The following is a 17,153-nucleotide window of genomic DNA, read 5'->3' on the forward strand; positions in this document are numbered from 1 at the left end:
CACCTTTTGCATTTATCTCCTTGCAGGTTCTTTTCGTCTTTTCGTCTCTGCTTTCTTTCTCTGTGACTATTTTACAGTCATTTGCTTCATCCAACTTATCCTTTCTCTCTCTTACTCTGAGTCAAAACCCGAAGATGACAAAAACAGTGGCAGTTGCCAAAAATGAGTGCTGGTACACAACACCTTCCACCACGGACCAAAACTAAGCTCTGAGAAAGAGTAGGTGCCTTATTTAGAGTTTGGTGGCAGATGGGATGCTCCATACTGCAAGCGACAGAGCCTATGATGGACTGGTAATATGGTGGACAGGACATGCACCATGCTTATGTCGGAGTATCCTCCCATCCGCCAAACTCTAAATACAGCCCTTTGTCTTTAAGCCTGCCGAATTTGCACAGACTAAGTAAAGTAAAAAGTGAAAGAATTTTATAGAGCCTGCATGTGCATAACAGTGTCTTATGGAACCAAAACAGAGACATAATAAGCAGATGAGGCCGACACAGGCAATAGTGGTGGGGCAGGGGGGAGTTGACAGATGACAGGATAAGTAAAATAAAATAAAAAAAATTAGAAAACCACTTACCTTGCGCTTGTCACATCACTGAGTCGGCGATGCGGCGAGTGCAAGGCAACTTGCCCACGCCACGTCCCTGCCGCACTGCCCCACTGCTCTTTCCTGTGCCCGCCGCGCATGATAATAAGATACAGAGCATGTAAACAGCCAGGTTTTAAGCTGTTTCCTAAAATGTATGAAATTGGGCTGAGGTTTAAGTTGATAAAGGAGAAAAATTCAAAGTTTACATGTAGAAAACGTGAAACGTCTGCCACCCCAAAGGGCCTTGTTGATTTCAAGAAATAGCACATTTTGGGCAGAGGTGGACTGAAACATACGTTTAGGATTATACCAGTGAGTTTTTCAAGGCCAGCATCAGAAAGAGCTTTGTGAGCTGAACCGAGATCTTTAAAACTTTCATGATTATGGACTGGAAGCCAATGTAAATCAGAGATGGCTTGAGAAACCCAATGAATTTGGATAGCTTTATAAGACGGCAAGCTGCTGCATTCTCAAGGACCTGGAGTCTATTCAACAAATGTTACTGAATTGCAACATAGAGAGCATTGCAATAGACAATCCTAGAGGCAACTAGAGCACTGATAACCTTTTTTTGCAGCTCAAGTGGGATAAAGGGAAAAACCTTTCTTGGAGTTCTTAAAAGGAAAAAAAAACAGGAAGTTGTAACCACATTAATTTGATCAGAAAAAGTTAACTTTGCATCAAAAAGGACACCGAGGTTCTTGGACTTTTTACTGGAGAGTGAAGTGGGCCTAGATTCTGAGGCCACAAGCAGATAGAAAAGGCCAGAAAGATGTGTATTTTTCAAAGAGAAGAACCTTGGTCTTGTCATATTTTAATGTAAGACAGTCATTTTTCATCCAGCCAACTATCTGAGCCCTGCAATTGTTGAACACTTTTGCCACTTCTTCAACATAACACAAGATTTTGACTACAATTATTGTGTCCTTTGCATAGAAGATTACAGAAAAACCACAGAAATTAATCAAGTTTGTCATTGATGTGACATATATATTATTATTATTTATTATTTTTTTATTATGAAGTTTTATATAGCGCTAGCCAGACCCAGGGGTATCGGAGCGTTTACAACCGTCGAATTGCATAGACCAAACAAACATTCACAGTAAGTACAATGAAGGTATCAGCACAAGTGTCAAGAATCTCAAGACAATATTGGGTATACACGTTGAGTTTCAGTGGGTTAAGTAACCAGTGTCAATGAGTACTAGTAGTGCCTAATCTGGGTGACCAAAGTCTGGGGTCACACCCCCATCGGGGAGTATTGTCATCAGCTCTTCTGCTTCTCATGTCCCTTCGCTATGGACCGATCTAGGAAAAGATTTTTGAGTTGTTCTTTGGAGTTTGCGAAGAAGGGGATAGTTTTGATGTGGGGGGATAGCGTTCCGGATTTTGGGTGCGTTTCCCGCAAAGAATCGGGCTGCGTTTTTTTGTTTGCGTGCTTTCATCAGGATGAGTAGTAGAGTTTTTGAGCTCCGGAGGGTCCTGGTTTGCCTGGCTTTTTTTAGTTTGGAGGCCAGGTAGTCAGGTTTGCTTGTATGAAGAGCTTTGAAGGTGAGGCAGGCTGTTCTGAAACTGGCACGAATTTCAACTGGGAGCCATTTTAGTTCTCTGAGTGCGGGTGAGATATAGTCAAATGTCTTCACTCCTATGAACATTCTAGCTGCTGCGTTTAGTGTTGTTTTAAGGGGGGCCAGATGCACCTTTGATGAGCCTGAAAGGGTTGCGCTCCCATAGTCAAATCTGGATAATACCAGTGATTGGGTAGCTTGTTTAAGGTCATTGGCTGGGATGAAAGATTTTATTTTGTTCAATAGCTTTAAGTTCAGGAAGGCGCTCTTGGTGGAGATCTTAATATGTTTGGTCATATTGAGTTTCAGGTCTGAAGTGATTCCTAATGATTTTACAGAGTCTGCCAGGGTGATGTTACCGTTAAGTGTATCAATCGCAGACAGCCATTCTGTAATTTGAGGATTCTCTTCTTTGTTTGAGATGAGGAGTATTTCAGTCTTGTCTTGATTAAGTTTTAGGTGGTTCCTTGACAGCCAGTGTTGGACTTCTCCGAGCGTGTCATTGAGTATCTGAATGTCATCAATGGAGGTGGTTTCCAGATAAATCTGTGTGTCATTGGCATAAAGATGGAAGGGGATGTTGGCGTTTCTGAGTAGGGTTGTGAGTGATTCCATGTAAATGTTAAAAAGTTATGGGGAGAGCACTGACACTTGGGGGACTCCCCTGCTAACATGATGTAGGTCAGACATGAAGTTTTTGATTTTTATTCTTTGGGTGCGGTTTTGGAGGAAGGAGGAGAACCATTGTAAGACCACCTCATCTAGACTTGCCCTTTCTTGAAGTGCCCTAATGAGGAGGTTGTAATCAACCGTGTCAATGAGAAGGCAGCATTTGTCCGCATTCAATGATTTGTGCATGTCATCAATGACGTTGAGGATCAGGACTTCCGTGCTACATCACTTTCTAAAGCCTGATTGGTTGGCATTGATTAGGTTAATGCTATCCAGGTGTTGAGTTAGTTTTAGGAGCACGCATCTTTCTAGAGTTTTGTATAGAAGAGGTAGGTTTGTGTTAGCTTCGCTTCTGTGGCACGTGTTCTAGGGCCCGCCCCCATTGCGGTACAATGTGGGAAACTACATTTTCCTGTTGCTAAATGGTGGCTGTGGTGTCCTGTACATGTACATTAAGCACTGCAATATGTTTTCTTTGTATTTTCCTTTCATTGTTCATTTTCCTTTATGTGTTCTCCTTTTTCCATTCTGTATGTAACTAAAGGGGACTACATATCCCAGAACCCCCACACACCAGTCACTTTGGGTGTGGTTGCCTATGGGTGTGGTCATGTCCCAGAATTCCGTCCTTCAGCTTGTGCAACATTCCGTCCATCATCTTGTGTGTTTTTCTGTTCATCCTATGTGGGAAGGGTATGCCCAGACGTGGGTCCCGTGCTCACTACGCCACTTGAGTCAAGCTATCCTGGCTGATGAAGGCTGATAGCCAGAAACCATCCTAGGTTGCTTGATTCCGGTCCAGGAAAGACATGGCTTAGAAGTTTGGGCTGGACTGTTCACATGAGGCACAGGGTCAAGACTGATTTGCATATGGCCATGTCTGAAATGGGGTGGTCTGGAGAGCAAAATAACGATGGATTAAACCCAGATCGATGAATGGGGGTGAATGTTTAGCCATTGTGTAACATTCCGTCCATCATCTTGTGTGTTTTGCTGTTCACCCTATGTGGGAAGTGTATGCCCAGACGTGGGTACCGTGCTCACTACGTCACTGGAGTCAAGCTATCCTGGCTGATGAAGGCTGATAGCCAGAAACCGGTCCTAGGTTGCTTGATTCCGGTCCAGGAAAGACATGGCTTAGAAGTTTGGGCTGGACTGTTCACATGAGGCACAGGGTCAAGACTGATTTGCATATGCCCACATCTGAAATGGGGTGGCCTGGAGAGCAAAATAACGATGGATTAAACCCAGATCTGTGACTGGGGTTGAATGTTTTGCCATTGTGCAACATTCCGTCCATCATCTTGTGTGTTTTCCAGAATCCCCACACAGCAGTCACTTTGGGTTAGGTTGCCTATTTGTGTGGTTTGCCTATAAAAGGAGCCACGCCCATTGGTGGTGGCTCGCTATTCTGGAACCTGTGTGGGAGCAGCCTCTCTCTTCTCTGCTGACTCGTGAAATCATTCCAATTTACGTTGAGCCTGCAGGTAAGCCTCTGTTTGAAGGCAACAGAGTAACTTTATTTCCTTGTTTGGATTCGGTGCGCATTGGAGCTCATTTGCTGCATTCAGTGTTTGGCAGAACTTTTACATACTACAACAGTGCACTCTGGAGTTTATTTCGACTATTGTATGAACACACTCACACTTCTGATTGCTCGTTTTTGAATTCATTAAAACATTGTGTTGTCGAGCATTAGGTCCAGCGATCAGGAACTAAAGCTCTGCTAATCTTGCTTATTGAGTTGGTGAACATGGGGACTAGTGCTCTGGGTTCATTTGGCATAGTGTATGTGTAACTTTCGGATTCGCCCTTTGGTGCTCTTGGTATGTTGATTTTTCAAACACTAGGGCAAGCTTGCACAGGGGCTCATTTGTGTACTGTGTCATAATTATGAATATTTGCTCTGTATATTATTGAAATTTACTTTTAGGAAGTTGTGATTGTAACTCATTCCTTGGAAGTGTATTTTCTGTATAACTTGTATCACGGGCCCGTGATAAAGTAGAGACTCATTATCAATAAGACTCCGCGTAGCAAAGTCTAGTACCTGAGAATTATTTATAATGATTGTTATTGTTTGTATGTTCATCTGTTTGTTTTACAGGTCTCCCTCCCAGCTGTTCCCTTCCTCAAACCCTTCCCCCACTTGGTCACTCTAACTTTCAGTGCTGTTATAGCATCCTGGATTGGAGGTACCGAGAGGTGGGCCCACAGAGCAATGTACAGACTCTGGGGATGTGGCGCCCTGACAGTTTGAGACTTGTCTATAGTTATTCAGATCTTTTTTGTCTAGGCCTGGTATTTTTAGTAGTGGTGTGACTTGCCCCTCTTTGAAGCATTCAGGGATGACACTGGATTGCAGTGAACTATTAATGATCTTACACCAGAGCGGGGCAAGGGAGGGTTTAAGCTGTTTGGTCAGTTGTTGCGGAAGAGGATCTAGAGCCTGTGAGGTAGGCTTGGATGTGGAGATCAGGTTGACTATCTCATCTTCCTGTATAGGGCTGAAAGATTTCCACAATTTTCAAGTAGGCTTGTATGTCCTTGGTCTCGGGCGGGAAGATCTTGCTGAGGGTATTGATGTTGATGTCTAGTGAGAGTTCGATCTTGTTGATCTTTTCCTCAAAGAAGTTTGCGTTGGTGAACATGGGGACTAGTGCTCTGGGTTCATTTGGCATAGTGTATGTGTAACTTTCGGATTAGTCCTTTGGTGCTCTTGGTATGTTGATTTTTCAAGCACTAGGGCAAGCTTGAACAGGGGCTCATTTGTGTGCTGTGTCATAATTATGAATATTTGCTCTGTATATTATTGAACTTTACTTTTAGGAAGTTGTGATTGTAACTCATTCCTTGGAAGTGTATTTTCTGTATAACTTGTATCACGGGCCCGTGATAAAGTAGAGACGCATTATCAATAAGACTCCGCGTAGCAGAGTCTAGTACCTGAGAATTATTTATAATGATTGTTATTGTTTGTATGTTCATCTGTTTGTTTTACAGGTATCCCTCCCAGCTGTTCCCTTCCTCAAACCCTTCTCCCCACTTGGTCACTCTAACTTTCAGTGCTGTAATAGCATCCTGGATTGGAGGTACCGAGCGGTGGGCCCACAGAGCAATGTACAGACTCTGAGGATGTGGCGCCCTGACAGTTTGAAACTTGTCTATAGTTATTCAGATCTTTTTTGTCTAGGCCCGGTATTTTTAGCAGTGGCGTGACTTGCCCCTCTTAGAGGCATTCAGGGATGACACTGGATTGCAGTGAACTGTTAATGATCTTGCACCAGAGCGGGGCAAGGGAGGTGTTAAGCTGTTTGGTCAGTTGTTGTGGAAGAGGATCTAGAGCGTGTGAGGTAGGCTTGGATGTGGAGATCAGGTTGACTATCTCATCTTCCTGTATAGGGCTGAAAGATTTCCACAATTTTCAAGTAGGCTTGTATGTCCTTGGTCTCGGGCGGGAAGATCTTGCTGAGGGTATTGATGTTGATGTCTAGTGAGAGTTCGATCTTGTTGATCTTTTCCTCAAAGAAGTTTGCGAAATTGTCACATAGTTCATTAGAGGCTTGCATTGAGGAGGTACCAGGCTTGGAGGTTTGTTGTCTAATGATGTTAAAGAGCTCCCTAGGCCTGTTTTTTGCATTATCTAGTGCAGTGCAGAAAAATGAGGATTTTTCATTCTGTATATGTTTTTTTTACTTCCCGCGAGCTTCTTTGAGTTGTTCGCGGTGGGTGACTGAAGGGTTGTTTCTCCATAGTATCTCTCTGGCTCTTAGTTGTCTCCTTTCGGAGTTGATGTCAGAGTTAAACCAAGATCCTGAAGCTGTGCTCCTGCTTTATTTTTATTTCAGAGGAGCTATTTGATCGAGGATGAACATCATCTTTGAGGTGTAGTGCGAGGTAACTTCCGTTGCAGAAAGGTGATCGGAGAAGCTGGATAGGAGCGAACGTATCCTTTTGTCTAGGTCTATTAAAGTAATATGAGTTAGATTTCTGGACCATTTGGGGGGGGTCTTGCAGGGGGGGCTGGAGAAGAGTTTTTGGGTAATGTGAAATAGGATGTTGTGGTGGTTGGACCAGTCCACGGGGAGGACGTGGTCGATCGTCACTGTGTCGTTTTGAGCGATAATGGCATCCAAGGTTGCCCCATTAAAGTGTGTTTCTTCGGAGCAGAATTGGGTCAGATTGTTGTCCAGAAGAAGAATGCTAAGGGTCAGAATTAGTGGAGTGTTGCCTCATTCCAATGTAGGTTGAGGTCACCGAGAATTAGGTTATTTGAGTCGCCGAGTGAGCAGTGGGCAATCAGATCTGACAGGTGTTCCCAGAATGTGGACGTGTTGCCTGGGGGATGGTATAGGAGATGGCAGAAAATTGCTCTGTTGCCATTTGTCTTGATGTTGGCGGTGAGACATTCGATGGAGTTGTAATTGAAGGAGTCCTTTTCTGAAATGGAAATGGTGTTCATGTGTATGAATGCTATGCCTGAGCCTTTTCTGTCCTTGTTGATGATAGTGAAGCCTGGGGGCACCAACATGTCTAGGTTTGGTGTGGAGAACTCGTTTAGCCAAATCTCAGTTATAAACGCAATGTCTATGTCATGCGAGAGGATGGTTTCCGCAAGTGCTGTTGCATGTTTAGCTGCTGATCTAAAATGTATGAGCATGCATTTTGTAGTGTATTCCCCTTTGGTGTGCTTCTTTACGGGTAGGCTCTGGGAATGGAAATGAGGAGGGCCGGGGGTCTTGGCGAATTCGAGGAGCGGTGGTCTCTTCCGAACCCGGTGATCACTTGTATCTTGGCTATAGGGGGGCTGTGAGGGGAGAGTTGTAGGTTAGCGATAGCTCCGTTGCTTCCTTAGAAGACATGACTGCTTTGGTTCTTCTAGTTCTCTGATTTTGATGCTCTGAATCAGTTTTTCTTGGTCTTTCTGTTGAGGTTGCATGGGTGTTTGGGGGTTTACAGGGTCTCTGAGTTCGATACTCGGTATCGGCTTCTCTGGGTCTTTGTGTTAGTGTTGTAGGGTTGGTTGGGAGTTCACTGGGTCTCTGGGTTCAATACTCATTATCAATTTCTTTGTGCCTTTGTTTCAGACTCGCATGGGTGGGTGGCAGCTCATCTAGGCATAGTGAGTTGTTCGGTCTTGGATGGGGGGAGCTACTCAAAGTTTGAGACCGTAGCAGAGGTAGCCTAGTCTTACGGGCCTAGTCTAGGTTGGTTAAGATTTGGCTCAGGCCCAGGGTTATCAGTTCTAGTTGGAATGTTGGAATTAATGAAGAACCCTTGGGGACCCCATGCAGAAATGAAAATGGTGTAGATGTAAGATCACCCAGAGACACATATTATTCTCTCTTGGCAAGAAAGGAGCTTAGAATGGACAAGGCTGTGTCTCTGATACCAAAGATTTCCAAACGATCAATGAGCACTGAGTGGTTAACTGGTGGCCCGCACACCGATTGGTCTCTAAAAGGTTGTAAATGTTTTTATAAACTTTATGTCTAACTTGGGACTTAGAGTGAACTGCTCAAAAACATTTGCAATGAATTGTGGAGCAGGATCGAGAGGGAGGCCCAAAACACTTTTTATTTATTCAATGGCAATAGAGCATACTAAAACTTTCTCTTATCTAGGGATATTATTCGACCAAACTGGTACGTGGTGCCAAGCGATACAAGTGAGAAGGCTGCTTTTTATTAAATCTCTGATTGCCTTACTAAACTTCAGCAGAAAAATAGAAATACATCCCCCTGCAGAATTGTTACAGATTTATAGGGCACAATGCGTGGCAATCGTCACATATGGAGCTGGAATATGGGTTTATGAAGAGGTAAACTCACTACAGTCTGCAGAAAACAAGATTTTCAGGTCCCTCTTGGCAATACCAGACAGTACATCTACGTATATATGCCACCAAGAACTAGGTATGCCATATCTTGAGGACGTTATTAAGATTCAGCTAGTCCTCCTTTGGCATAGAGTCTGGACTTCAGCGGGGACAGATTTGAATCGCCTTATTTTGAAAGATGCATTGGCGATAGATGGGGTCAATAACATAAGGTGGTTAGCATATGTTAAAATGTTTCTGTTAAAATTAGGCCATCCTGAATACTACAATAATCCAGACACCATGTGTAACGTGTCTGGGTTATCCATTCACACCGCTTGAGGACGTTGCGTCAGATGAGGATCTGCGTTGTGCATTCAGTGCTTACGAAATTCTACGGAGGTTGGACTTTGGACCCATCCAGTCTACTTTGAAGTTATGTTCCTGGGCCATTATTGTCAGCTATTCCTATAGCATATTAAGAAAACGGCCAATCTGCGATCTGCTGGGTTATTGGCTCTATCCTCAATCCCACCTTGGATACGTCTTTGATAGGTTTTGGCATTACACCTACCAGGATCTAGTTTTTATGATTACGATATCACAGTAATACTAGTCTGTGTGGTTCAAGTCTTTCGCCTTTATATATTTTTGGATTCCAGCGGAAAGCATGATGATATTATCATGTTTGATACAAATTCAAGATTAAGCCCCCTTGTTGTTATTCTTTTATTTTGATCTATTTTGCAATACTTAAAGGACAAGTAACGTCAAATAAGAAATGTATCTACTGCGCCCTGATGAAGGAACTGTGGACACGGATCCTTGTTCAAAACGTGCGTCGGCGACTTCTCTTTGTTGCTATGTTGTATGTGTAAAATGTATGTAATTTTTCACTGTCATGTTTTGTCTCAATTGCTTCACTGTGGTTTAGTTGTGCTGGGTAGTTTTGGATGAATGCTTGGTGTGATCAGATGAATAAATTATATTATTTTTTGCTATTATTTTTGGGGGTTATTGTATATATTTTTGAAAATACTGTATATATAGAATGAGTATGTTGATAACATTATTGTGCTATGATTATATCTTTTATGTCAGAAAATTACAACAATAAAAAAAAGAATACTTTTTTCAAATATGTTTTGCTGTGGGACAATGTTGATATATATTCAATGAAGGATATATTACCGATATATTGATGTGATACCTAGGAGGGGTTTTGTTCTTGTTCTACGTGTCTGGGAAAGACCTTAAAGCAAGCTGCATGTGTTATTTGGGCAAAGTTAGAACCACAACAGAATTAAAGAAACCAACGGTTCAAGCGCACTATATGGTCTTGACGGCTCCACTCATACAACTATATATTGTATTAGTAACCAACGACTATGAGAGGTTCTTGCTAACAGGCTTTAGATTGAATATTTTTCATAGACTTTTAAGTTTTCCCGTATTAAATGATTGGTCGAGAGTTTTAAGTAAATGCCCGTGCGACGATGCTGCTGAACAATCTACGATACATATATTGTTTTAAAAAGATGTAGTCTGAGACATTGTCGACCTGCATTTATGATTCTACAACTGCTAGACAATGAATTTACTATTGCCTCCATTACAGCTTAAAAATTTTTTTTTTAAGCATTGCAGATCAATGTTGATGTAATTTTAAGAAACTGCGGTCTGTTACAATTTTTAAGGTGATCTGCACTGTATTAATTTGTGTTTCGTGATTTTATGATTAACTTGTATAGTTACCGAATAAAGACTTTTGATTTGATTTGAGTGGTTAACTATATTGAAAGTGGCCGATAAGTCTAAAAGGATCAGCGCTGCTTTACCACCATTATCCATTATAGTCCAGATTCCATCTGTTGCTGCCACCAGGCCTGACTCAGTGCTATGGTTACATCTAAAACCATATTGAGAGCTGTCTAACAGATGGGTCTCTTCAAGAAAGGCCATAAGTTCGATATTCATGGCTTTCACAAGAAGTTTGGCTGGCATCTGAAGACAAGAAATGGGGCAATAGCTTTTTACATTGTGCTGGATCAGAGAAAGTTTTTTTTCCGGGTCTTTTTTCCAGACTGAAAGGAAATATCCTGAAGTAATTTCAGAGGGTCAAAGCTTTTCAAGGGGGTCGAAAGTTTATATTTTTTTCAGTTTAAAAAAGCAGCTTTTGCGGCAAGATGGTAAAATTATTGCTGGAAAGGTTGACAATATATTTTTATTTAGGAAAGAGGAAATTGCATTTTGTGTGTTTACTGTTATGTTTATGTGTTTATGTTTATGTTTTGTAAAGCGCATGGCTAACCGAGGGCTTCCCCGCGCTGGTGAGTGCTGCGCTGAGAACTGGACCCCTCATGTGTTAACTGGGAAACAGTCATGTCTTGAGTTTCTTCCTAAAGGATAGTTCATTTTCCAGTGCTCTGAGGCTGGGTGAAAGATCATTCCACAACTTCGGTACTCACCGTGCAAACGATCTTCCTCCCCATCTCATCCCTTTTACCCTGGTTGTACTGAATAGCTGAAGATGCAAGGATCTCAGGAGTCTAGTTGGAGCATAAGTGGCAACCAACTCTCTGACCTTTACTGGAGCCGTTGTTTTTTATGGCCCTATCAGCAATACAGAGGTATTTAATACTTCATCCTTGCCTCAATTGGGAGCCAATACAGGTGTTTGAGGAACTCTCTTGTGGAGGCGCAGCTAGGAACCTTTAACAGGAGCCTTGCTGCCGCATTTTGTATGGACTGAAGTATCTTTTTGCGTATTTGGGCACACCCACATGAAGAGAGTTGCCGGAGTCCAGGCGGGAAACTATGAGGGATTGAATGACAGTTTTCATTAGATGCTCTGGGATCAATACCAGTATCTCCCTGAGCATTTTGAGTAGCGAGAAACACATGCCAGATATTTTATTTGCTTGGTGATCCATTTCTCGCAAACTGTCCAACCAGATTCTCAACTTTTTTAACACCAGTTTGGGATCAGGGGAGGGGGCCCATGTCACCTGGCTAGCTACTCAGAGGTCTATGTAAGGCTTGGTTTCTTAATATCATTAGTTCGGTCTTATCACCATTTAGCTTTAGGTGGTAATTTGACATGCAGAGGCGCAAATTATCTAAGCAGGGTGTCATTTGATTATTTCCTAGATCAGGAACTTCTGTCGGAGAGACCACCAACTGGATGTCATCTGCATGCGATAGCGCCGCCAAGTCAAAATCCTGCACTAAAGTGGCAAGCTGACGCACATATATATTGAACAGCGTGGGGATGTGTGACGATCCCTGAGGGATGCTACAAATAGTTAGTAAGCTATCGAGAGGCAGTCTTTGCCCATAACATGGTAAGATTTGTTTTCCAGATACAAAGTGAGCCAATCTAAAGCTGTGTCCTGAATTCCCACTTTCCGAAGTGTGTGTTTTAAGATTACGTGATCCACAGTGCTGAATGCTCCAGTGGTAAGATAGCGGCAGAGCCTCTGTTATCTAGTATAATTTTGAGGTCCTCCGTGACCACCAGAAGTGATAGTTCCGTGCTATGGTGGGTACGGAAGCCCATCTGGGTGGGGTGAAGAATGTTATTACTTTCTAGAACGTTTGACAATGTCCGATTGACATGTTTCTCTAGTACTTTTCCTAAAAAAGGAAGTAATGAGATGGGTCGCAGGTTAGCAAGCATTGCTGGATCTAGCTGAGGTTTTTTCAATAGAGGTCTAATTACTGCATGCTTCCAATGATTAGGAACCAAGCCCACATCTATTGAGTGATTAAGAAGCTTCATTAGTGAAGGTAGTATGCCACTTTTGATAAGACATGTGGGGTTGCAGGATCTAATGGGTATCCTGATTGCTTTTATTAGGTTAAGGATTGTCTCTTCTTCAAGGTTAGGGAATTGTGCTAAAATTGGAGGTGGTGGCGGTTCCTGCTTTCAATTTCCTCATTGTTAGCAGGTTTGGGATTGCTCTGGAACTAACCATGAATATTGGTCACTTTCTTGTGGAAGAAGGTAGCTATTTTATTGCATCTTTCTTCTGTGGCTTAGGTAAGAATGTTACTTTCAAGTGGAGTGGACATCCTTTTGACCACTCTAAATAGTTCCTTTGGGAAGTTCAAGGCCCGAATAATTGTTTTCTCATAGAATTTGGCATGTGTTTTCTTTATTTTGTTGTGATAGGATCTGATTGAAGCTTTATATTTTTTTGTAAGCGCCGGTCAAATTCCTTTCTCCAGTTCCTTTCTAGTTTCTTGCAATGTTTTTTTTGGTGCAAAGAGGCGGTCATTGTACTACAGGGCTTGCTTTGTATGTGTTTTAGGACTGGAGCTAATTTTGGGAATGCATGCATCTAACAACTGGACAATTCAGTTTTCCTATTGCTGATAATCCTCTTCTAGATTACCTACAAAATGAGGGATTGTATCGTTCAGGAGAGTTTCCAAGGTACTGGGATCATGCTTAGACCATCTCCTTATGGCCATGGTCTGGGTCCTTCACTTGATCTGTTGGGCAGATTTGGGTAGTTTAAAGAGAATGAGACAGTGGTCAGACCAGGGGACTAGGATTACTCTAGATAGTGTGATCCGAGGATCATTGAAAAAAATGAGGTCCAAAGTATGCCCTTTTTCTTCTGTGGGGGTTGACTTGAGTTGAGTTAGTTATAGTTCCTCAAGGTCTGCTTTCAGCTTTTTAGCAGAGGGGGTGTCCTGTACGTCGAAGTGCAGGTTGAAGTCGCCCAAAATTGTCATGTGCGCTTTCGCTAGCACTAGGCTGCCCAGTATATCTGGGATTGTTTCAAGGAATTTGGAGCTAATTCCCGGTGGTCTCCAGATAAGGACACCTGAGAACCTACGGGTGTGATCTGGAACTCACTACTTTTACATTCTAGAAAAAAGAGGGAGGAGGTGATAAATCTAAACAATTTTTTTTTTTAAATGGCAATTCCACCCCCAATTTTTTCTACCCGATCTAATCTGTGGACCTGGTAGCCTAGCGAGAGGACGAGATGGATATCGGACTTGAGCTGTCATTCAGCCACATATCCGTGATGAATAAAATGTCTAGCGGATCTTCTTCCAGCAAAGTTCTAATGTCAATGGCATGCCTGGTGTAGCGTTTTCCTCTGCGAGTGTCAGAACCCTGACACAACCTCATACAGTGCCAATAATTATTTCCCCCTTTAAAGTGCAGAAGGGCTTTATGAACTACAGCTACCATAAGGCCAGGGGCGCGCCTGTGACAGAAACGGGGCGGTCCTGTTATAAGCACTTCCTCCACAATGGGAAGGTGCTTGACAATCTACACTTTGTCTAGGAATGGCGGATGGTGTGTCCCCGCCGGATCCCAGCGTGAAGTAGAAGCCGTGGCTCCAGGGAGCAACAGTTCTGAGATGCTCCGTTCGCGCAAATAACCACTCCACGCATCAGTTAGCGTAAAAGGCCATTTATTAGGACAGGCATGACGTTCAACAATAAACATAACATCATTAACTTGAACAATCCCCCCAACATCCTGCCATTCACTCCATCATCCACTCACGTGTTCCACCAGCCACTCCCAATTCACACCATGACCTCTTTGCATCTCATTCACTTTCCCCTTTCACTTTCCAACTCCTCCGTCATCTCCATCCATCACACTCCCGTCTACCACTCCCCCCATCCTGCACCTGTAACCCCCTCCCTGAAAGGGTGATTCTGCCCGTCATGGACTCCCCACCCCTCCCAGTTCCCGTCAGCACCCCTATCTTGCCATCCTGTCCTAAACTGGCACGTTGCCCAACATGACAACTTCAACAAAAACGCCCACGACACCCCTTTTTAACTGTAGGGTGGGTGGGTGGTACAACTAACTTCTCTCCCTGAGGCACCGGGGACAGAAAGAGGAAGTCCTTCCCCTTCCTGTCCCCTTAAATATACCTCCTAACCCCTCCCACCCCTGACCTAAACCCCCTAACTACTTCCTGCACGTCATGCCATCGCGCGAACTCCCCGGGGAAAAGACTGGTCTGCCGACCTGCTTTCCCCCGGGGGCCGCATCGCGCAAATAACCACTCCACGCATCAGTTAGCGTAAAAGGCCATTTATTAGGACAGGCATGACGTTCAACAATAAACATAACATCATTAACTTGAAAAATCCCCCCAACATCCTGCCATTCACTCCATCATCCACTCACGTGTTCCACCAGCCACTCCCAATTCACACCATGACCTCTTTGCATCTCATTCACTTTCCCCTTTCACTTTCCAACTCCTCCATCATCTCCATCCATCACACTCCCGTCTACCACTCCCCCCATCCTGCACCTGTAACCCCCTCCCTGAAAGGGTGATTCTGCCCGTCATGGACTCCCCACCCCTCCCAGTTCCCGCCACCCAGGGAACCCCCGGAGGGCGGTTACCTGCCCCACCAAGCGTGCACCTTTCGAACTCATACTCTCGGACACCAGATAGATTCATTCCACAGATGGCTAATCAGGTCGCGCAACTCCATTAGGTAAAAGGCATTCCCCATGTGAGAAAGGTGCACGCCGTCATCCCGGAAAAGAAGTGGCTGCTCCAGCTGAAGCCCGACATGAGCCAGCACGTTGATCCCCTTGTCCGCACAAAAGAGTCTTATAGCCCTGTTCAGTTTCCTGCGTGCCCATTCGACTGCCGCAGGCTTGAGCGCACCCCTCCAAATCCTTCGTGAAACAAACTCAGTCCACACAATACAGGCGCCAGCCAGATTGTGTTTCATCGCTTCCAAATCCCTCTGCATCAAGTGCAAAAGTGACACCCCCGATTGCTTCACTAAGTCATTCTCCCCCAAGTGGATGATGAGCATGTCCGGGCAGCCCAGCTGCGACACTTTCCTTGTGGGCCATGGTAGCAATTCTCCCCAACGCATTCCGCTCTTACCCCACCATTGTACTTCGTGATGGCTGCTCCTCAGGCCCAGGTTACGGCCGTACACCCGCCTGGCAGCGTACTTCTCCCCCCAGTGCACAAAAGAGTGCCCAACGACCCAGGTGACCGTCTTGGCCCCCGGCCCACGAACACAACCTACGAAGAGAAAGAGATTAGTACCCCAGCAGAACAAGAAAAGCAACAACAAACAGTGCAGCCGGCCAAGCAGCACGCCCCCCCCTTCATTTACGCACATAACGCTCGCAGCATCGCGACCGCCAACGACCAATCCTCCGGATCTCCTCCCACGACCAACCCAAACCCGCCGCTGCAGTGGCCGCCCCAATCCGAAACGAGTGTGTGCCAAAACGTGCCGGGTCCCTGCCCAACCTCCGCAAAGCCATCCGCAGAACCGCCAGCAACTGAGAGGATGTCAAGCGCTTCCGCGACGCATGCACAAAAATCTCCCCTTCCAACCTCCGCACTCGACCACAAAACCCCAGCCACTCTCGCACCGGGCACACACCCTCACACCCACTCTCCGACAACCATACCCATTTGCCCCGACCCAACTGGTCTGTCTTGGAACGTCCCAACCATATGCCCAAACGAACCCCATCCACACGCACATCCCCAAACACTCGACCCGGCGCCCCACGTGTCCCCAGCAACTCCGACACCCGAAATGCACCAAAAAACATCCAAATCATGCATAATCGAAAGAGCGCCACCTCTTCCCCGTCATAACAACAGAAATACAACTCCCTTAAAACCTGCACCAACAAATCAAACGTGACCGCCTCACGCGGCAGATCCCCCCCACCCAATTCCGCCCTCACCCGACCCCAACCTTTTAACATTCGGCTCAGCAGATCCGTCCTAGCCGGATCAAAACCCAAATACACCATGCTGTCGAAAGATACTCCCGCCAACTTGCCAGCAATCGTCGTTTGCGACAGCCCTTTATCCATGCATTCCAACACAAATTGCACCACCCCACGCTCACACTCTTCCTTGGACAACCATCCCACTCCCATCACTCCCCCCACCAAGGACCCAAACTCAGCCCACGCCAACCTGTACGCCCGCCTAGTGGACTCCGCTATCGACCGCTCAACCAACCCAACCACTCTCACTCCCCCCAGGCCCAGATACCCTCCGGCACCTTGGTCTTGCAAGCTTCCGCTCCCGGCGCCAGCTCCCTGAAGCGATGCCACTGCGAACGAGATAACGCATCCGCAATTTCGTTATTCACGCCAGGCACATGTTGCGCGCGGAACAGCACATTGAAACGCAGACACAACAGCATGAAACTTCGCAGTAAGCGCAGCACTCGCAGGTCCCTTGCCTTTTGGTTGTTCACTACAGTCATATTGTCCACATGAAACAACACTGACCTGTTCCTGAACTCCGGGCCCCACACCAACAATGCAACCAACAAGGGGAAGAACTCCAAAAAGGCAATGCTCCTGCCCTGCCGCAGCCAATGAGCCGGCCACTGTTCAGCACACCAGCGTCCGTCCCAGAAAATTCCGAAACCAGCTGCACCCGCCGCGTCCGAGTAGAGTTGAACCTGCCACACCATCCTGTTAAATCCAAGGACACACCATTGA

This window comes from Lissotriton helveticus, chromosome 1_1 (genome assembly GCF_964261635.1).
Source record: "Lissotriton helveticus chromosome 1_1, aLisHel1.1, whole genome shotgun sequence".
NCBI classification, from domain to species: domain Eukaryota; kingdom Metazoa; phylum Chordata; class Amphibia; order Caudata; family Salamandridae; genus Lissotriton; species Lissotriton helveticus.